The sequence below is a fragment of the Lactuca virosa genome, chromosome 7, assembly GCF_052849685.1.
Source record: "Lactuca virosa cultivar CGN04683 chromosome 7, Lactuca_virosa_CGN04683_v6, whole genome shotgun sequence".
NCBI classification, from domain to species: Eukaryota; Viridiplantae; Streptophyta; class Magnoliopsida; order Asterales; family Asteraceae; genus Lactuca; species Lactuca virosa.
The window spans coordinates 257,365,281-257,388,118 of NC_136432.1; the positions used below are offsets into that span (position 1 = coordinate 257,365,281).

Here is a 22,838-nt window from a genome sequence, read left to right on the forward strand (position 1 = left end):
AGCCTTATGTGTGTTGCATGAGTGTAAAGATTGGACCTTTACCGGATTATTGAGCATTGGGAACTCATATCTATAGGTTAGAGAAACAGATCTGACCTCAGAAGGTCTTTTGAGTGTTGCCATGGAAGAAACTCGCCGAGTCCATAAGGGGACTCGACGAGTCGAGTCGGGTTACCCCGCGATTCGTGACCCGTGGTAACCCGTCGAGTGAAGGGTTAACTCGACGAGCCGAGAGAGGCCATAGGAGGATTCAGAGGACACACTTGGACTCGCCGAGTCACCCATGTGCACTCGACGAGTCTGGTCAAAGTTTGACCGTTGACTAGACTTGACTTTAGTTGACCTTGGGGTTTTGGTCAAGCTGATTCAAGAGAGGTCAGAGAGGGGTAGAATGGTCTTCTACCCATTATTAGGGATGAGAACATGAGAGGATTTTTATTAGAGATGTTATCATTTTAATAGGAGGAGGCTAGGTCGGGTTATCGAGCACGATAGGGTATCCGACATCATGCGAGGTGAGTCTTCTCACTATACTTTACCTTGAGTGGTAAGAAGAGTTATGTGGCAGAATATCTTGTATGCTATGTATGTGATGTGTTGCACTGCATTATTTCTATGTGATTTATGCTGTGTGTATTCCAGAGTTTACTGAGTTAGGACCGGAAGGTCCATAGAGTTAGGACCGGAAGGTCCACGGAGTTAGGGCCAGTGGGCCCACAGAGTTATAGCCTCGAGTGGCTAATATGTGTTATATGTGGTATTTTGGGGAACTCACTAAGCTTTGTGCTTACCGTGTTATGTGTTATGTGTTTTAGGTTTTCTCAGGATCGCGGGACGGCACCGGCTTGATTGTACACACCAGAGAAAGAGTTATATTTTGAGGATCCTGGATTATTAATGGAGTTGTGCTTGTAATTTGAATAAGCGAGATTTCTATACAATATGTTATGAAAAGTATGCGATTTTGAAATGAAAAATCTGTTTGAAAAATTGTGGTGTTACATATTTGATATTGTGTGTAGTAATTTAAGGACCTGTCGTGTAATGACCCAATTTTCAAAATAAAATTTTCATTTTTAAATAGCCAAAAACACTTTCCATAAACCATAAAATCGCAATTATAATTGTTTTCAGAATTCATCACAATAACAATGCTATTTCAAATCATCAGAGTGTCCCATAAAACGCCTGAGAGAGAGTGCACGCCGCGTCATTAAACCTTGCCCTTGCCCTTAGGGTCAGATGTACCTGAAAAAAATCTACAAACTGTAAGATAATGCTTAGTGAGTTCCCGCAGAGCATACCCCACACAATCCACATAATCACATAATCCATATTAGCTATAAAAGCTACATAAACCATACAATCCATGCATACAAACATATATGGATGCCATGGGATCCTCCTAAGGTCTTACTCCAGGATGCCATGGGCTCCCCCACATGGTCTTACACCTAGGTGCCATGGGCTCCGCCCATGGTCTTTAGCTGGAAAGCCATGGGCTCCCCCACATGGTCTGACATCCAAGTGCCATGGGCTCCTCCCATGGTCTTTACTTGAAAAGCCATGGGCTCCCCCACATGGTCTTACATCCAAGAGTCATGGGCTCCCCCCATGGTCTTCCCTACAAGTGTCATACTAACATAACACAAAATCACAGAACAATCCACATATCATAAAATGGGTCGGCCTTGGTGCCTTAGACTCATTGGTATGGTGAGAAAACTCACCTCTGTCTGCTGAATCCCAAAGCTGCTTTCCTAACAGTCTGTAACCACCTGTGCTGAACAATAATACCATTAACCCAAGGTTAGGGTTGAACACGATTAAAGAATCCAAGCCCCATGTTTTTTCATAATGGCCCAAAAGTCTTCCTTTGCTAATGGGCCCAAAGTCCATGTCCAAAATCATTAATGGGCCTCATGGCCCAATAAGGCCCAACTTTAGCAACCATGGCCCAAAACAAATAAATTGACCCACTAACACAAAACATGTCCAGGACCAATGACTGATTAAGGCCCAAAGGGCTTTCAAGCCCAAAACAAGTCCAAGTACATCTGAGTGCGTACGCCCTGCGTACCACTTCTGTACGCTTAGCATACTGAGTCCTTGAGTTGTATGTGCTACGTACACTATGCTATGCCCATCGTACAAACAGATTAAACACCTTTTCCATTAAGTTCTTAATAGTTGATGTTCCAACGTCCAATCTTTGGATCTGAGTTCATTAAGACGTTCTACGGCATAAAGTTGGAAACTTTATGCCTTTGCATGTTCCATATGCTCCCAACAACCCATTAAGACCTTTCTAAGAGTCTTAATCCATGCATGAGGTCAAAACACCCATCAAGACTCCATTTTTATGCTAGGAATGGACCAAAAGACCTCAGATCTATCCTCCCTAAGCTCTAGATTTTCTCAAACTCTCAAGAGGTGGTCCAAGAACACAAAAACGGACTATAGAGAAAACCCTAGCTCTAGAAATGAAAATAATGACCAAGGTGAAAGCTTTTTACCTCCTTAAGCTTCCTAGGCTGCTTAAAATGTAAGATCCAGAAGCTCTTCTTCGTTCAAGCTTGTTTCGTCCTCTTCCTTGTACCTAACACACCAAAAGGATGGTTTTTAAACACTCACAAGCTCAAGAACACACACTCTAATGATTTTAGGGTTTTCAGGGACGTTTGAGGGTGAAAGAGGCTAGTTAGGGTGAGGCTCAAATGAGATAAGGATGCTTATATAGGTCTTAAGTCCGGAATTAGGGTTTGGTCCTCTGTCGCATACGCCCCGCATACCTACATGTGCGCCCCGCGTACGCTAAACTCCTCCGTGATCCTTCCTCCATGGGACGCTAAGCCTACCCTTAGGTACGTCCAGCGTACCAAAAAGGGACCAATTTTGCCAACTAAATTATCTAAAGGGATTAAAATGGTCTATCTGATTTAGAGTGTTACATGCCGTACTTTAGGTTTAGGGGATATCATTTTTACATATTTTTCCTTGACGATTTATCAAACTTTCTTTGGAATTTTCGGCTTTTCATAAACCTCAAGTATGTCCCCCTCTTCTAGCCTTAAGAAACTTTTTTTAGAACCATTTTGGAAAATTCATAGAAACTTTCTAATGTGATAATAATACTAAGTACAATAATCACTCATTTGCTCAATTTTATTATACTAATGGCATGAATTCCATTTTTCTTGTCCATACACATCTCCCCGTAAGTGGTAAATCCGAACGGACGATAAGAGTCCTCAATAAACATCATCCATACTTTATCATCCCATTCTCATGTGCCTGCCAATTTTTGGCACCATATCTTATAAATGTCCACCTTCCTTAATCAGATCATATCCTCTAAACTTCTCACTAAAATCACGGACACAAATACAATAAAAATAAAATCCATCTTATGAAATCACTGATGCATATGTCACTCCCTCTTTCCATAAACTGTAATCAACAAGTTACACATTTGAATAAAGTGTGATTTTTTGATGATGAGAAATCATAGAAAATTGGAATAGACTGTAATGAAAAATTAACCATGTATTTAAAATTATGACAAATAGGCATAGTGTTAAGTATATCGATCTCAAATCATTAACAACTTACCAACTAGATGTAAAAAACACATTTCTTAATAGTCATTTTTATGAGATAATTTATATGTATCAAGCTCTGCAATTTCGAGGTCACTCCTATCTAAATTATTTGTTCTTTGTCAAGAAATCATTATATAGTTTCAAACAAGTGCCTCGATCTTGGTATTAATGGCTTGCCAACTATGTATCTACCAACAATTACATACACACAAAATGAAATGAATCGTTAGTCATTTATCGCCATGTTCGTGATGTTGCTTATTTGTTACTTTGAGTGGAAGACATTATCCTCATTACATTGTTCCACACACACCGACAATCTTTAGTCGTAGTAATTACATTTGAATTCTTCATGAATGATCTTGGCGTGCTTAGCTTTTGTAACATCCCGAGCCCCATGTATACTATTTAATCAATTTCATTCATTTTGGCAGAGCAACTCGACGAGTTGGATGTCCCAACTCGCCGAGTAGAGGAGTAATTGGCTGCGTGACTTTAGAGTCTACTCGACAAGTCGGAGGACCCCGACTCGACAAGTAGGAGCTATGTGAGGAAACCCTAATTTTCTGGGTTTGTGTCCTATTTAAAGGACCTTAAGCCCTCATTTCTGCCACCCTTGTCACCCTACTACACTATGAGAAACCCTAATCGAGCTGTGAGCTTGTGTGAAGGAAAGAGAGGCTAATTTTGTGGGTTTTAGTGCATTCTTGGAGGAGAGTTGAAGAGCAAGAGACCTTGGACGAGAGGGAGCTTCTGGATCTGGTGTTCACTCAGTCTTAGCTATTGTTTGAAGGTAAAAAGTCACTATCTTGTTCATTGATTAGTTAGATCTCGTTTTAGGGAGTTTAGGGCTTGTCCCCCTATCCTTCTTTGAGATCTAGAGTGTTATGAGATTATCATGGAGATGAGACTCCATATCTGGACATATTGAGGTTCCATGAGCCCAAGGATCCAAGCTTTATCAAGCTTTGGACAAGTTTCCATGCATGAGACCTCTTATGGAGCTTGTTTTGGCATTTTGAGCCATAAATGCCATGCATGAACGTAAAGCTTGCAACTTTACGTGATAAGTGAGCCTTGGAAGGATAAATCCAGAGTATGAGACACAATTTCTGTCCAAAATCATCTGAATGAGAAAAGGGACTGAAGAGACTCGACGAGTCGGTAAGAGGACTCAACGAGTCGGCTAGGGTTTTCCCCGACGAATGTGGACATGTGTGACTCGACAAGTTGATGAGATAACTTGACGAGTTAAGATGAACATTTACGAGACTTCTGAGGAACTAGGGGACTCGATGAGTCACATAGATGCACTCGACGAGTTGGGTCAACAGGGATTGTTGACTCGAGTGTTGACTTCTGTTGAGTTTTTGGGTTGGTCAAGGCTTGGATTATGGAGACCATGGAGGGGTAAAATGGTCTTTTACCCATTCCGGGAGATAGAGAGAGGGGCTAGCTTAAGATATTAAGAATGGTGGTTATAAATGTTAATTAGAGATGATTATGACATGTAGGCGGAGATTAGACCGTTCGAGGGGTACGAGGTGTACTTGCTTACTTACAAGGTAAGTCTTCTCACTATACTTACCATGAGTGGTAACTTTGTGTGACCAGAGGGTCTTGTATGCTATTATTGAGTATTGTGATATTCTGCATTATGTCTTTGTGATTTATGTTGTGTATTATTCTGAGCTTCATTGAGTTAGGACCGGAGGGTCCAACCCGAGTTGTGGGACCGGAGGGTCTCTACCAAGACACATCGACCGGAGGGTCTGTAAGTCCCGAATTCTCCTACGAATAAATCGGATTCACTTTGATGGTGCGGAATCCCCATCAAAGTGTATAATGCAAGAAATAAGATGAAATAAGAACACAAATAGTTAATTTTCAATGCACACTATTAGATTGAAAAGTCGGGTACATAAGATGTTGATTACACACTGTTCTCTCTTGGTTTCTCTCCAAAACGTGTTCTAAGCAATATGGCAGCCCTTAGAACGTCCCAACACTCTTTCTTACTCCTTTTCAAGCCTAAATAACCCTATATATACCTAGGCCTAATAACCAAGCCCAATCCCAAAACCTAAACAAAACAATACAAAGCCTAACCAAAATCACACACGATTTCGGTCCAATTACAAGGAACTCAAGAGGATTTTGGCCCTAGACTGAAAACTCTAAAGGCTTATGAAAAGAAAAGTATAAAACACAATTTATGACCTAACAATCTCCCCTTGGTTTATAGTTTTCTTTTCTTATGACCTAACATAACTCCCCCTGAGATTGTATCTCTCTTTTTCTTTTCAATCTTCACTTTGTTCTTAGCTTCACTTTTATCTTTAAATTCTTCACAACTTCAATATGAACTTATAAATCTTCATGAATAACATCATCTTTAGTAGTTGGACTTCCATTAAGATCTGACTTTGAAAGCACATTGGGCTATGAGGCTTCTTGTAAAGATTCTTGAAAATCAGCACTTTCAGCTTTGGGAATCTTCATAGAAAATAACAGAGAGAACTAATTTGCTGGATCACTTCAGCAGGTACATAGATAGCAACAAATTGATTGAGGAGGCTTCAATGCAACTTGTCACATAATCTTCAAGTCAGCTTCACCTTGCTTCTGGGGTTGAAAGATTATATGTTGAAAAATGATCTTCACTTCTTTTTCCTTCGAATGAATGCTCTTTAACAATCAACAATGTGTCTTGAGAAGTAGCCATTGACTAAAAAGTCCCTCTGGACCACAGAAAATCATAAAGACCCTTCTCACCACAGTTGTTCAAGGATGAATCCTTGGCTCAGAAAGAGACTTCTCGCAGTATCAGTGTGAACTCGGAGGAACACACTGCGATTTGTTGAGTATCGGAGAACTACTCTTGGCTAGTTTTGATGTTAGCCCCTGTATATCCTTGATCATAGATCTCAATACAGTTATCAAGTCAACAAGTTAACTTGGCCCTTGGCGAGACGTTCAACGATACCTGTTTCCCCGTTGGGTGAATCGCCCTAGTGTCGTGACAATTCTTAGGTAAAGAAAGCTGACAATACCAATTTGACAATTTTTACCGTTTCAGACTTTCAATTCCTTAGATACGATAGTTCTTAAAAAGAAACTGCCTGACTCGCATTTTGTACAATGTCACACCAGATATGAGCCATTATCCGTCAATTCATGGGTGAAATCTAGAACATTAAAAAATTTCACCGTCAATTCAGAATTAAATGGTTTTGGATTTTGGGTTGCACTTAGAGTCATGGTGACAACGACATCTAAGATCATCAACACAAACTTTTTGGCAACCATCAACCGAGTTGTTTTATACTCGAACCTCAATAGGTACCGGTATGTGGAAATGATTTGATGGAGAAAATTTTAGATATGGGTGAAGAATGGTTGGATGTTTCACATTGGTCATGGTGAAAATGACATTTGATTATTAAAATTTGATGCGAAGACTCCTATTAAGACTGGTATATGTCTCAATATGAAAGAGTCTATCACTCGCATATGAATTTTCCGTCAATTCCTTGTGAAAGTAGTGTGAAGTGTAATGACCGTCAATTCCTTTCTACTTTCATATTTCTTCTCCTTGCTCAGAATATCTCGATACATACTCCTTGAGTCTCATCTTCTCCTGAATTCACTTTTCAAGACAAATGAAATTTTTTGAGATAAACATAAAAATAAAAGTAAACTTAGCACACTAAGAGATAAAAATAAAAGTAAAATACGCTCAAAAACACTATTTTTTGGATTTTTGATTTTTCTGAAAAAGAAATAAAAACATAAATGAAAATATTTTTGTATTTTTAAAATTTTTAAAATTTTTTGTTTTTTTAATTCTCCCCCTAAATTTGTGCATATAAGAAAATATGAACAAATTTAACTAAAAACAAAAGTAAAATACAAAATGTAAAATTTTTAATTTTTTAATTTCTCCCCCTTAAATTTGTGCATAAGGGAGAAAGGAAATAAAAGCGCAAATATAAACAAACAAAAATTAAAATTTTCTTTAAAACGAATCATTTGATTAAAACTCAGGAGTATCGAAAGAATTCAAACCGTAAGTCAGCAATTGAAGACGCAAGCAACAACGAATTCAGCCTTAGCTGTGTTTCAATCTCGGAACAGATCCAAAAATTCTTCACATCATTAAGCACAAACCCATTTATGATCCTCTTCCTTCTTCCTTTCCCGCAAAGGACACATACTCTCACTTAAAGTTCTAAGTGTTGTACAGTTGAGAGATGCCTCCTATCAAGTGCCCGGAACAGCTACTATCAACAAACCGAAATCTGATGATATGCCTCCATAGCTACTCCGACACTGAGCGGGATTAGTTGGTCTTTAGAACCCAGTCCATTTTGAAACTGGGTTGACCTTTGTCATATTTTCAAGGCACTCTCTCCCATGACATATCCTGCTTATCATAAACAGAAGATGTAGAAATATTAGAATCATTAGAAGATTTGGGAGAATAAACCTTTGGTACCCATCTGTAGTTGGGTTTAACCCATTTCTTGTTCGATCGGATGGGTGCCTCGACACTTGATTTTGAACTTGAAGCCGATCTTCGAGATGACTTTGATCTAACTAATCTTGGTTTCAATGGAGCATCTCTTGGATTGGACTTCTTGGCCGACATTCCCTTCTTGTTGTTGGGAGTTTGATTCTTGGTCTTTGTCGCGTTCCAGTCACCATTTCGTGATTGTGACCTCGAAGAATTTCCTTTGGACAATCTCCCTCTTGGCACATTTTGCCATCCTTGTGCGTAGTAGGGAATGTATGCGCGATTTGGACAATTTCTGGCAATGTGTCCAGGTGTTCCACAGTGAAAACACGTCTGTTTCTTCACATAGGAATTGTTTCTTCCTGCCCCTGGTGGCGTTCCGTTGCCTTGTCTCTGATTGTTCCCACAAGCACACTTGCAACAGGCACTCTGTTTATCTTGAATTGGTGGCCTGTATTTATCAACAACAGGTTGATTAGAAGCAACATATTCAGAGTTCAAGGAGTAATTTGTTTGTTCAATAATGTTCTCCTTGTTCTCATCTTCCACTACTTTACCTGCACAAGAAGTAGAAGCATCAGAAACATTCCCTTAATAACCTCAGTAGGCCCAGATGATTCAGTCTTAACTGAAGCTAGGACAGGGGCTTTGCCATACTGAGCATGAATTTCTTCCTCGTTGGTCTCAAGGGGTGGGTTATAGTTGTCATTAAAGAGAGGTGGAACACTGTGATACCCTAGACCCTTATTCTGATTATCTTTAAATTTTAACTGTTTTTCAATCATGGACTCTACTTTCTTACTTGACACATCAAACTTTTTAAAATTAAAGTCTGCATTTTCAAACTTATTTTTCAATGTGTCAAGCCTGGCAGTTAGATTGGCAATCTCTACTTGAGCATAGTTGTATTTTTCACAATTATTACTATATTCTTACTTTATTCTTTTTAAATCTTTTGTTTGGGCCTCTAATTGTTGTTTTAAGGGTTTTTGAGCCTTCCTGAGAGTGTATCCTTCATATTTAAGGTACTCAACTTCCCTAATTAATATATCAATTTGATCACGATAAAGTTTAATTGTATCACTACATGCTTGAGAACAAGAAGTTTCATTGACCTCTTTTGTGATTGGTGAACTGATTATTCACCAAAAAGGATAATTTACCAAAAATAGTAATTGTTTTAAGTTCCCTTTGATTTAAAACTCGAAAGTCAAGCTTGAAAGTCAAATTTGAAAGGTCAAAATTGAAAAGTCAAACTTAAAAGTCAACCTTGAAAAGTCAAAACTTGAAAATTCAAAACTTGAAAAGTCAAAACTTGAAAAGTCAAATAATAAAAAAAACAAACTTAAAAATAAAATCTGAAAGTCAAAAGTGAAGAACTTGAAATTTAAACGAGAAAGTCAAAGTTAAAAGTCAAAGGTCAAAGTTAAAGTCAAAAGTCAACTTAGAAAGTCAAAGTTCTTTGTCCAAAAAGAATAACCTTTACCGAAGACAAAAATTTCTAAACCGAAAACGAAAATTTCTAGACTAAAACCGAGAATATTTGACTTAAAAACGAGAGTATTTGACCAAAAACGTGACTTTTTGATCAAATATGAGGCCTAAGGATCAAAAACGAAATTATTGGATCAAAAATATGGAAATTTGACCAAAAATAAGCTAAAATGTGGAAATTCCGAAATTTAGGCCGAGATTGCGAGGGGCTGATCAGAATCCGAGAAAAGAGGGCGAAATCCGAACCGAGAACAGAAGAAACCGAGAAGCGGATGCGAGAATGTCTGACCGGAAACGAACTGTTGACAGTAAACCCTCGCTCCGAGATCTTCGCTTTGCACCGTGAACCTGCGAGACGCGTCTGAGATTTCTGAGGCCGAACCGAGAACTTCCGAAGCTGCTGCTGGCCGCCTAGGTTTTGACCAAGAACGAGGGTTTCGCTGGGATTTCGCAATTTTTGGCCAAAAATCACCCAAAACTTTCCAGAAACACGGGATTTTCAATATTTTAATGCCAAACTCGATCTAAAGTCCTAAAATATGAAGAACACGAAGAACATTGGCCAAAAATTCATAAAATATAAATTAAAAACACTAAGAATTTCCTAGAAAAACTCTTAAAAATATCTTGCAATGACCCGATTGCTACCGATCCTTGCTCTGATACCACTTGTAAGTCCCGAATTCTCCTACGAATCAATCAGATTCACTTTGATGGTGCGGAATCCCAATCAAAGTGTATAATGCAAGAAATAAGATGAAATAAGAACACAAATAGTTAATCTTCAATGCACACTATTAGATTGAAAAGCCGGGTACATAAGATGTTGATTACACACTGTTATCTCTTGGTTTCTCTCCAAAACGTGTTCTAAGCAATATGGCAGCCCTTAGAACGTCCCAACACTCTTTCTTACTCCTTTTCAAGCCTAAATAACCCTATATATATCTAGGCCTAATAACCAAGCCCAAGCCCAAAACCTAAACAAAACAATACAAAGCCTAACCAAAATCACACACGATTTTGATCCATTTACAAGGAACTCAAGAGGATTTCGGCCCTAGACTGAAAACTCTAAAGGCTTATGAAAAGCAAAGTATAAACCACAATTTATGACCTAACAGGGTCTTTATCGAGATATATCCATGAGAGGCTAATGAGATAGGTGTGGTATTTTGGGGAACTCACTAAGGTTAATGTTTACCGTGTTATGTGATATGTGTTTTAGGTACTTCTCAGGATCGCGGGAAGGCGCCGACTTGATTGTATACACAGGACGGAGTTATGTTTTGAGGATCCTGGATTTTTATTCAAACAATTATGGATTTGTGCTTTTTTTATTTGACACTTTGGGTTTTTGTGAAATGTGTTATGATAATTATGTGGTTTTAAAACGAAAAATTTATTTGAAAATTTACGGTGTTACAAGTTGGTATCAGAGCCTTGGTTTGAGGGATTCGGATGTACCTTCGGGTATGTCTGAACTCAAACTGAGGATTTGAGAAAAAATTACAAGGAAAAATGATTTTTCTAAAACGAGTAAAGAGTTTTAAGAGAAAAATGAGATGGATCAGTGTGTACAATCAGCCAGAGCCCAAACGGTGATTTCCCAAAATACCCTTATTTGTTTATATTATGAGATGATAGGGATGCATGCTAGAGGATAGGCTAGGTATTTCATATTTTAGGGCTAGAATTGCTTGAGTTGTGATGCCTTAGCCTTGGAGATGTTGCTATCTGTTATTTATCCTTAGTATATGTTGAGTAGGAGTATCGAACAGGAATTTCTTAGAAAGAGTTTGAGACAAGGGATAATCTAGGAGAGGTACCTAGATGAGCATAAGAGGAGCCTACTGAGGAGGTAGTTTGTTATTGTGAGAAATAGAGTACTTGTGAATTAGGATCCTAGGAGGAGGACATGGGGTGACTACAGGTTGGTGTGGAAGGTAGTATTGGGCCCGTACTACCGAAAGCACCGGATCTGTATGCGACCCAAGTAAGAATCCTTAGGATACTAAAGAGCATGTAGGGACGATAAATCGGGTGTGAGTATGCTCGAACGAGTCTATGATGATTTTCGTGTTGTGTTTCGGAGACATTATGGTGGGTACACACCACAACCCTGGGACCAGTGGTACCAGTGACGAGGAGATCCGCAGGATCATCCATGCTGAGGTAGGCACAACTATCAGAGAGGTTATACCAGAGATGTTCGGGTCTATTAAGACAACGTTGATTGAGACCTTCAATGAGTGTTATGCTGCTATTATTGAGGCTACTGATGCCGCAACCACCGCAACCCTAGCTGCTTCGAGGCCACAAGGGGGTGACTCGTTGTTGTTCCGGGAGTTCAGCAACACGAAGCCACCAGAGTTTGATGGGAATCATGAACCGCTACTGCTATGAGATGGATCTTCGATATCAAAGGGTGTTTCTATACGTGTGCATGCCCAGAGCACCCGAGGGTTCGGTTCACGCTGAACCAGCTTCTCTTGGGAGCGAAGGACTGGTGGAAGTTTGTGACTGCCATCTTTACTCCTGTAGATCATGCTGCAGTGACATGGGAGAGGTTTACACAGTTGTTCCGAGGTGAGTATGTTCCCCAGGTGGAGAGGGAACGGTTAGCCCATGAGTTTCTGTCTCTCAAGCAGAAGACAGAAACTGTGACCGAGATCACGAGTATGTTCCATGAGAGGGCGTTGTTTTGCCCTAAGCACGTGTTTACTAAGCAGGCACGTGTGAGCCAATGTCTGAGCATACTGAGGAGGTATATACGAGAGTTCATGGAAAACTCGACATACCGGACATTGGTTGAGCTTCAGACCAATTCCAGGTGGCGGGAGATTGAGCTAGAGTTACAGGCTAGGGAGGAGGGAGAGTCTCTAGGGAGAGACCGTAGACCAGTGCAGTCGCAGCCTGCGACAAAGCGGGCTAAGCCCGATGATGCGAGAGCGGCAGGCCAGAAGGGTCGTACTTGTGGCAAGTGTAGCAAGAGCCACGAGGGGTCGTGTCGGGCGGGTATTTGCTACAAATGTGGCAAAGAGGGGCATTTGGCGAAGGAACGCCCCAAGGGATTCTCGGTATGTTTTCATTGCAACCAGACGAGCCATCGAAAGGCCGATTGTCCCCAGCTTACTCAGAGATCAGCTCAGGCTTCCGCTCCCGCCGCCTTGCGTACTACTGACAGCCGGCCGGCGAAGGCCGAGACCCCGAGAGCTAGTGGGAGAGCATTTCAGCTAACATCGGAGGAGGTCCGCGCAACACCTGATGTCGTGGCCGGTACGTATTTCCTTATTCTTGTTATTTGAGATTTGTTTATGCTTATACTGTGTTGTATATATGTACTTTTTTTTGTGAGTTTTGTGCCTGCTTTGGTGTTATTTGACTCGGGTGCGAGTCGATCCTTTGTGTCCTTATCCTTTACCCGACACATTAATGTTAGACGTGAGACGTTGAATCGACCTCTGAGGGTTTCTATAGCCGACGAGCCCGCAGTTTCTACCACTGATGTGTTTTGGGGATGTGTGTTAGAGATTTTCGATGTTGAGTTCCCTATAGATCTGGTGCTGATAGCGATGGGTGATGTCTGTGTCATAGTAGGCATGGATTGGTTGAGCCGGTTTGGAGATGTGATTAACTGTGAGCATCAGTTGGTGACCATACGAGACCCTAGTGGGGGAGTGCTTACTGTGTATGGCGAGGGGACCAGATCTGGATCATCTCTCTGCTCTGCCGCCAGAGCAAGACAGAGTCTACAACAGGGATGCATGGGATTTTTAGCTTATGTGACGGATACGGGAGTTGCCACTGAGAGGCCGAGTTCTATTTCTGAGGTCCCGATAGTGTGCGAGTTCCCGGATGTTTTCCATGAGGAATTGTCGGGTGTACCTCCCGAGAGGAAGGTGGAGTTCTGGATCGATTTGATTCCAGGTGCGGCGCCTATTGCCAAGGCACCTTATCGCCTTGCGCCGCCCGAGATGCAGGAGTTATCCTCGCAGCTTCAGGAGCTGTTGGGGAAGGGATTTATTAGACCGAGTAGCTCACTGTGGGGAGCGCCGATCCTTTTTGTCAAGTAGAAGGATGGTGCACACCGTATGTGTATTGATTACCGGGAGTTGAACAAGTTGACGATCAAGAACCGTTATCCTCTACCGAGGATCGACGATTTATTCGATCAGTTGCAGGGGGCGTCTTGGTTTTCCAAGATTGACTTGAGATCTGGATATCATCAGATGAGAGTTTGCAAGGAGGATATCCAGAAGACAGCCTTTAGAACTTGTTATGGGCAGTATGAGTTTGTGGTGATGCCTTTTGGGCTCATCAACGCCCTGGCAGCGTTCATGGATCTCATGAATCAGGTGTGCAGGCCTATGTTGGACAGGTTGGTGATTATGTTCATCAATGACATCTTGGTATACTCGAGGACTAGAGAGCAACACGAGGAGCATCTTCGGGAGATTCTCGGAGTATTGAGGACGGAGAAGCTTTATGCCAAATTCTCCAAGTGTGATTTCTGGTTACGAGAGGTCCAGTTCTCAGGGCGTCTCATTAACCAGGATGGGATTTTGGTCGACCCGGCCAAGATTGAGGCTGTTATGAGACGGGAGGTGCCGAGGTCCCCATCCGAGATTAGGAGTTTTCTTGGCCTGACAGGTTACTACCGGAGATTTATCGGGGATTTCTCCAAGATTGTCGTTCCTCTTACGAGATTGACCAGGAAAGGTGTTACTTTTTCTTGGGGGCCCGAGCAGCAGGCCTCATTCGAGACTCTTCGCCAGAGATTGTGCGAAGCTCCAGTGTAAGCCCTTCCTGAGGGAATGGGGGACTTCGTAGTTTACTATGCTGCATCTATATCATGGATGGGTACCGTGTTGATGCAGAGGGGACACGTGATTGCATATGCATCGAGGCAGTTGAAGCCTCATGAGACGAGGTATCCCACCCATGATTTGGAGTTGGGGGCGGTGGTGTTTTCCCTCAAGATTTGGCGCCACTATCTATACGGCGTTCGGTGTATCATATACACGGACCATAAGAGCATAAAGTACCTTATGGATCAGCCCAACCTGAATATGAGATAGAGGAGATGGTTGGATGTAGTGCAAGACTAAGACTGTGATATTTTGTATCACCCTGGCAAGGCTAATGTGGTAGCCAACGCCCTGAGTCGCCGAGCAGTGAGTGCTCCGATCTGAGACGTGTGCATGAGGATGACGGTGATGACTCCAGTCTTAGATACCATCCGAGAGGCCCATGTGGAGGCCGTGATACCAAAGAACCGTAAGAGAGACCAATTAATTGGGCAGATTTCTGAGTTTGAGACCGATAGTCGTGGGCTTATGACCTATCATGGGCAGATATGGGTGTCGTATACTGGTGGAGCTCGGCGTATTTTGATGGAGGAGGCCCATCGGTCGAGATTTTCGATCCATCTGGGAGCCACCAAGATGTATTTGGACTTGAAAATGGATTATTGGTGGCCCTGTATGAAGAGAGATGTGGCTTGGGTGGTCGAGAGGTGCTTGACCTGTCGTCAGGTCAAGGCAGAGCATCAGCGTCCTCATGGCAAGTTACAGCCCATGGAGATTCCCCAGTGGAAGTGGGAGCAAATTTATATGGATTTTATCACTAAGTTATCAAGGACCGCGTGAGGAGTTGACGCGATATGGGTGATTGTAGACCGGTTGACGAAGAGTGTGCACTTTCTGGTGATTAGTGAAAGCTCTTCTGCTGAGAAATTGGCCGAAGTCTACGTTCGAGAGGTGGTGGCACGGCATGGTGTGCCAACATCCATAGTGTCAGATCAGGATGTACGATTTACTTCCACGTTCTGGAAGAAATTTCATGAGGTGTTGGGTACCCGGCTGCATTTCAGTACAACCTATCACCCACAGACAGACGGGCAGAGTGAGCGGACAATTCAGACGCTCGAGGACATGCTACGTGCATGTATTATGGACTTCAGTGGAAGTTGGGACGCTTATTTGCCCTTGGCTGGGTTTTCATACAACAACAACCACCATTCCAGCATTGGTATGCCTCCCTTCGAGCTTTTGTACGGGAGGAGATGCCTAACTCCAATTTGTTGATGAGAGATACGGAAGAGAGTGATGGGGAGCACTGAGATAGTACCCAAGACGATTGATGTTCCGAATTAGAGTTCCAAGTCAGAGATTTTGTCCTCCTGAAGGTGTACCCATGGAAAGGGATGATTCGATTCCGGAAGCGGGGTAAGCTGGGCTCTAGGTACATCAGTCCATTCGGAGTGATCGCATGAGTGGGTAAGGTAGCTTATCGGTTGGAGCTGCCTGGGGAGTTGAGTCAGATTCATAACTGTAACACACGTACATATGGGCTAGTCAATTTAGAGATAATGAGCATCAAAAATGATTTTTTGATGGAAGATCATTTAGAAGGAGTAATCTTAACCAAGTTGTAGAATAGGTCACAAGGGTTCCGTACATATAAAGAATGCCGAAATCCGAGTTATAACGAAGAAGTTATGGCCCGTCGAAGTTTCGCGACAAAACCGACACGACACTACGCTACGTAAATAGTGAATTTACGATAGAGGACTTTTTGGACTTAGTGATCTAAACAAAAGTTGTAGTATACGTTAAACCGATAGCTTGCATAAAAAGAACGCCCAAATCTGACTTCGTATGAGGAAGTTATGATTTTTCTAAGATTTGGCCTAGCAGTGCACGACCCGAAACTCGAATTTTAGATCGAACGGTTTTTGGCCAACGCGACTTAAATGAGAATTGAAGATCTCATTAATAGGAACTCAACAACAAAAAAACAGACGAAAACGGAGTCTGTATGTAGAAGTTACGAATTTTACGCGGACATTTAACAGTGTAGTCACCTTCTACTGTTAAATTTAAGATCGGTCGAGAACTAGCCGACGGAGTCCAAAGAAAAGTTGTAGATCTTATTTTTACCTATGCATGGATATAAAGAACGTCAAAAACGGAGCTCGTATGCGAAAGTTACGGATTTTAGAAGTCCGAAGTGTGTTGTGCGAAAATGGGTGATGTGGCACAATCTTGGCCATTGCTTTCTCCCCAAGTCTTGCCACCAGATGGTGACATGTGCCACCAAGTTCAGCCATATTTCACCCTATAAATAGAACCTCTCTCACCCTCATTTTCTTCACACCTTTCCCATTCTTTCTTCTCTGTACACTCTCTCTAAACCTCCCAAAAACTCCCCTAGCGCTAGAAGAAAGCCCCGCAGTGCTCGACGGCTCCGAGAAGAAGAGATTTCGGCTTGGAAGTCCTGCCCCTGCAGAGCCCGGCTTCTAGCCAAACCCCCTCGTAGGTAAGATACGCCTACCTAATTTTTAATATAGCTTTTATTTAAATATAGTAACGTTATTAGGACCTTATAATAATTATTTGAGCTATTATTATGGGTTATATAAGCGTCGTTATAATATATTTTTAACTACTCGCGGTATGGAGAATCTGGTTTAAAGGGCCGCATAGGGTTGTTGGATTTCAGAAGTGCTATATGCTAAAATGGCCATGCCCTCCGGTGTTTTATGTCTGGCCCCTGTCTGTACATAGTGATTGGAAAATATTGTTTAAACGCTTATATAATAATAATAATGCTAAGACTAATAATTAGTCACGGTAAATATTAGACTAAAATTTAGCGATAATAATGCTAGGTTTCGTCGAAGGAAAATAGAATCGTTAAAAGTGAAGCGCTGCCCGAGTTTGGAATCATCACTTTAACAAGTGAATGCATAGTTACTTTCATCTTACACATAGATATGAAGTATTTTACACAAATTACGTGATAGGTGTGCATATTATCTGTATACTTGTTATCTATGCTGGATGAATGATTTTATACATGTTTTAAATAATTTAAACTGTATATGTATTTTATATCTACGAATATGTTGGGTAAAACATGGGTAGATAAATGACGAGAGATGAAAGATGATATGAGTGAACATTGGCAGCTATAGACTTAATGCCTAACAAATAACATCGGCAGCTATGGACTTAGTGCCTATTGAATAAACATTGGTAGCTATGGACTTAGTACCTGTTAGATAAACGTTGGTAGCTATGGACTTAGTACCTATTAGATAAACACTGGTAGCTATGGATTTAGTACCCGATGAATGAACTTTAGCAGCTATGGAATTAGTGATTTACGAATGAGCATTGGCAGCTATGGACTTAGTGTCTGTCATATAAACCCAGGAAGCAATAGACTTCGGAAATGAACGAATGCAGGATAAATGACTCTTAGGGTAGACCTTAAGAGTAAGGAAGATAATGGGGATGGGTAATTGGGTTGATTGTTTGATGTTTAAACATAATAATTAAATTATTGTGGGTTGAAAACCCTATGTACTCACCAGGTTTCCCAACCTGACCCACTCAAGCTTATTTGTATCACATGTGTCGATATGAAGTTACATTACACTGAGAGATTAAGGAGATGTAGATCACTAGTGTAAATGAATGTAAGTTCTGTTTATGCTTATGTTTCTGTATTGATGATGACATCCCAAATGTTTTAAAATGAACAAAAATACATTTCTTCAGAAATGCTTTGATAACGTATTTATCATGTTTTTCTGGGAACAAATTCCGCAACACTTTTATTTAAAATGTTACTCTGATTTTTATAAAGCATAAACAAAATCGGTATTTTCTGGCCATGAAAATGGGGATGTCACAATAACACCTTCCACGTGTCCCAGTTGAGGAAGTGTGTAGCCGATGAGATGGCAGTGGTCCCTTTAGAGGACATTCAGGTGGATGCGAGCCTGAACTACATAGAGAGGCCGATAGCGATCTTGGATAGGAAGGTGAAGGTCTTGAGGAATAAAGAAGTGCCTTTGGTTCAAGTTCAGTGGCAACATCGGAAGGGATCCGAGTGGACTTGGGAGCCGGAGTCCGAGATGCGAGAGCAGTACCTAGAATTATTCTCGGGAAACGACTTCGAGGGAGAAGTCTGATTCCAGTGGGGGAGAATTGTAACATCCCGAGCTCAGGTATATTATTTAATCAATTTCATTCATTTTGGCAGAGCAACTCGACGAGTTGGATGCCCAAACTCGTCGAGTAAAGGAGTAATTGGCCGCGTGACTTTAGAGTCTACTCGATGATTCGGAGGACCTCGACTCGACGAGTAGGAGCTATGTGAGGAAACCCTAATTTTCTAGGGTTTGTGTCCTATTTAAAGGACCATAAGCCCTCATTTCCGCCACCCTTGTCACCCTACTACACTGTGAGAAACCCTAATCGAGCTGTGACCTTGTGTGAGGGAAAGAGAGGGTAATTTTGTGGGTTTTAGTGCATTCTTGGAGGAGAGTTGAAAAGCAAGAGACCTTGGACGAGAGGGATATTTTGGATCTGGTGTTCACTCAATCTTAGCTACTGTTAGAAGGTAAAAAGTAACTATCTTGTTCATTGATTAGTTAGATCTCGTTTTAGGGAGTTTAGGGCTTTTCCCCCCATTCTTCTTTGAGATCTAGAGTGTTATGAGCTTGTCATGGAGATGATACTCCAGATCTGGACATATTGAGGTCCCATGCGCCCAAATATCCAAGCTTTATCAATCTTTGGACAAGTTTCCATGCATGAGACCTGTTATGGAGCTTGTTTTGGCATTTTGAGATATAAATGTCATGCATGAACGTAAAGCTCTTAGCTTTACGTGATAAATGAGCCTTGGAAGGCTAGATCCAAAGTATGAGACACCATTTCTGTCCAAAATTGTCTGAATGAGAAAAGGGACTGAAGAGACTCGACGAGTCGATAAGCAGACTCGACGAGTCGGCTAGGGTTTTCCCCGACGATTCTGGACACGTGTGACTCGACGAGTTGATGAGACAACTCGACGAGTTAAGATGAACATTTACGACACTTCTGAGGAACAAAGGGACTTAACGAGTCACATAGATGCACTCAACAAGTTGGGTCAACAGGGAATGTTGACTCGAGTGTTGACTTCTGTTGACTTTTAGGGTTGGTCAAGGCTTGGATTATGGAGACCATGGAGGGGTAAAATGGTATTTTACCTATTTCGGGAGATAGAGAGAGGGGCTAGCTTAATGTATTAAGAATGATGGTTATAAGTGTTAAGTACAGATGATTATGACATGTAGGCAGAGATTAGACTGTTCGAGGGGTATGATGTTTACTTTCTTACTTACGAGGTGAGTCTTCTCACTATACTTACCATGAGTGGTAACATTGTGTGACCGGAGGGTCTTGTATGCTATTATTGAGTATTGTGATATTCTGCATTATGTCTTTGTGATTTATGTTGTGTATTATTCTGAGCTTCATTAAGTTAGGACCGGAGGGTCCAACCCGAGTTGTGGGACCGGAGGGTCTCCATTGAGACACATCGACTGGAGGGTCTTTATCGAGATATATCCATGAGAGGCTAATGAGATATGTGTGGCATTTTGGGGAACTCACTAAGCTTCGTGCTTACCGTGTTATATGATATGTGTTTCAGGTACTTCTCAGGATCACGGGAAGGCGCCGGCTTGATTGTACATACAGGATGGAGTTATGTTTTGAGGATCCTGGATTTTTATTCAAACAATTACGGATTTGTGTTTTTGATAATTTGAAACTTTAAGTTTTTTTAAAATGTGTTATGAGAATTATGTGGTTTTAAAACGAAAAATTTGTTTGAAAATTTACGATGTTACAGCTTCTATTTAGGCATCTCAGTTACACATACGCCTCATAGACTTTTTCTTAGCAAGGCCCATTATGCCAAGGATAACATTTGGTAGACTGACATGCCCTCATAAAACCATTTCAAACTTCGGTTGATACAACCTCTAACTTTGGTTCAAGCAATGGTATCCCTATGACGGATTCATCACAATGTAGAAGTCGCTTCGGGGATCTTTCAATACATTACCTTTACCCGTCATGACAACACTTATGCTTGTCAACGCATGTCTGATTACACATATGATCCATGAACCGATCACTCTAATGCTTTGAAACAAATTATTTGGTATTTTCAAGACACCATCTCTTTTGGGTTATATCTCAACAAATATATATCCACTCAAATTGTTTTTTACAATGATGCCAACTAAGTGAGTGTCTAGATACTCGAAAATCGACTTCCGGGTACTATGCATTTTTAGTGACAATCTTATCTCATAGTCATCCAAAACACAACTGACACTATCATGCTTCATCGTAAAAGCTAAATGTTGAGGCTTTGCAAATATTGTCTCTGAGTCTTAATTGTAAAGTAATATGATTCTTGAACTTCATTCACTACTCACGCTAACAACCATTATTTTTTATAACAATTTTAGTGCAATTTGTATCTATATAAATACTTTTCAACATCAACTCATGAAAAACATTTAAATGGAGAACTAGTTTCTCCAGACAAATATTTCTCGTGATGACGTGTGAGTATATCGTATGTTCTCCCATTTTCAGATAGCAAACATCTTCACCAAAGGATTTCCTCATCTTCTATTTGATGATATTTGAGACATCCTTAGCATCCGAGCACCCCCCTAAGACTTTAAAGGACCATTAATTTTATATTTTTCATAGTTTTCAATATATATATATATATATATATATATATATATATATATATATATATATATATATAATGACAACTAAAATTACTATATCGCATATATACACTTGACATTAATGAAAGAAGGCATTGAATTAAATTAAAATAATTATGTTAACACCCATTGAGAAATACCCTAGGATTATACATGTATAATTTTACTACTCATCTAATTTCAATTATTTCATCTTGCTATTGAGTTACAAAAGACCGCATCGAGGAATGAAGACATCCTATCGAGGTTTTTGCAGTTGAAATATGCAAAGTATCTACGAGATATAATACTTAACTATGTACTTGCCGGTAAGGATCCTATAGGGATTACTATGTCTTGATTTATTTACTTTCTTTGCAAACATCCAGAAGTTCAAGAGAAGGTTGCAAAGGATATAAAAGAAGCAACCAAAGTGAAAGAGGAAATAAAAAACTTTGTAGATTTTGAGGCTTATGTGAGTGAGGTTGCGCTAAACAAAATGCAATATATTCATGCAACTTTGACAAAAACTGTCAGACTCTATCCTGCTTTACCATTGGTATGGGATGTTTGTCAACACATGTTTAAATTATCATATTTTGAGTTCTAATCAGTACAATCCTTCCGGAACCAGTATCTTAATTTGTCATGTGTTAAGTTGTGAAACAATATTTTTCTTGCAAGAAAAAAAAATAATCTCATAAACCAATTGTATAAAGGCACTTTATTTTTTTTTGTTAAAGGTTGTACAGCCACACACGACACTGTCAGGCTGAATATGTCTCTCCATGTATCGTCATGTTATTTATTTAAGCTTGTATTTGTTAATGAAATCGATATTTTATATTAGACGATGTTCTGCCTGATGGTTATCATGTGAAGAAAAGGGATGTAGTAGCGTATTTGCCATATGCAATGGGAAGGATGGAATTCATATGGGGAGATGATGCACATGAGTATAAACCAAAAATATGGCTCGATGAAAATGGCCATTTCCATCCAGAGAAACCCTTTAAATTTACAGCTTTTCAGGTTATTGGAATTTCAAAGCATAAAAGGTCTAACCTTTGAAATTAAAAAAAAATCTTCACGAAAAAAAATTTATATTAATTATATTTCATAATTACTTCTCTCTTTATCTTGCACACAGAAAACACACACACACACACACACACACACACATATATATATATATATATATATATATATATATATATATATATATATATATATATATATATATATATATATATATATGTGTGTGTGTGTGTATGTGTGTGTGTAAATATATATATATATATATATATATATATATATATATATATATACACACACACACACACACATAAATAGAAAGAGAGACATAAAACTATTCCTAAGTATATATAAAAGAGTGTGATGGAAAACCCAAAATGTGTGTGTATATATATATATATATATATATATATATATATATATATATATATATATATATATATATATATATATATATATATATATATTCCATTATGGGAAAATATCCTTCAATATGATAATAGAACTAACGGATGGATTTTTCTCTCTTTCTCTCTCTACCCCTCACTCTTTTTCTCTTTCGTACTTTCTCGTTTATACCTTGTTTGTTTCTCAATAGGCACTATATTTCATT

At 40.1% G+C, this 22,838-nt stretch overlaps 1 pseudogene; it reads left to right on the forward strand.

Annotated features, from left to right (window-relative positions):
• Positions 1-22,838, forward strand: part of LOC145127731 (cytochrome P450 704C1-like) — a 65,446-nt pseudogene that overhangs the window by 19,937 nt on the left and 22,671 nt on the right.